This window comes from Suricata suricatta, chromosome 7 (assembly GCF_006229205.1).
Source record: "Suricata suricatta isolate VVHF042 chromosome 7, meerkat_22Aug2017_6uvM2_HiC, whole genome shotgun sequence".
Taxonomy (NCBI): Eukaryota; Metazoa; Chordata; class Mammalia; order Carnivora; family Herpestidae; genus Suricata; species Suricata suricatta.
In genome coordinates, this window is record NC_043706.1 from 39936666 (window position 1) to 39937176 (window position 511).

Here is a 511-nt window from a genome sequence, read left to right on the forward strand (position 1 = left end):
CTAGAAGAGAATATGAGAGATGTGAGGGTTCCGACACCGGTGACCAGGATTGGGGGGCTGCAGTGGGCGAGGCTGTTTTGTGGAGGAGAGGCCGAGTCTGGGGAGATGGGAGCACCGAGGAGCTAAGTGAGCAGATGGAGCTGAGAGGAGAGGCCATAGCAGCGCTTGCAGTGTCCAGGGGCAGCCATCCAAGGGGGAGTAGGCCCCCTACCCCGCCAGGCTTCCTTCCTCTCTGGCCTTCTTGCTCTCTCCAGCTCTTTCTTAGAACTTGAATCATTTCCTTTGTCTTGATTCTCTTACCCATTCCATCCATGTGTCCATCCCAACAGTAATGAAAATGAGGCCACTACCCTGGCCCACACATTCTCAAAGGCAACTGTGATTTGGGCTAATCCCAGGAAAACCCATAGAAGCCAGAAAGATTAGGGTCAGTCTTGAGGTTGCTCCAGAAGCAGGCTTGTCTCCGGCCTCCCATAGACAGGAGCGGGGGGGGGGGGGGGGGGGGGGGGGT